Source organism: Asparagus officinalis, chromosome 6 (genome assembly GCF_001876935.1).
Source record: "Asparagus officinalis chromosome 6, Aspof.V1, whole genome shotgun sequence".
In the NCBI taxonomy this organism is placed as follows: Eukaryota; Viridiplantae; Streptophyta; class Magnoliopsida; order Asparagales; family Asparagaceae; genus Asparagus; species Asparagus officinalis.
In genome coordinates, this window is record NC_033799.1 from 9280007 (window position 1) to 9280358 (window position 352).

Below are 352 nucleotides of genomic sequence, written 5' to 3' on the forward strand. Positions count from 1 at the left end.
TCGGGTTCATCCTGCGGATCGAAGCGAAGAGGGAGGTGATCGGGCAGCGCAATGAGATCCGACCCGTCAATGATGGGTTCGGTTGAGAGCAGGCCGAGTCCGTGAGAGGTGTGGTCGGCGATTTTGAGGCTCGGGTGGACGAACCCGCCCTCTCTCCTGACCCATCGCATGAGGTCGGGTGGCTGAGGCACGAGGCGGGCGGCCGAGCACGTGAGGGGGCGGCGGTGGGTGAGGCTGGCTGCTGTCGCTGTTAGCATTTTGGTAGCGGCGTTGGTCGCCATTTTTGGGGAGGAGAGTGGAGAGAGGGGTTGATGATAAGTAACTCGTAATGGGCTCTTTATTTTTCTTGGGC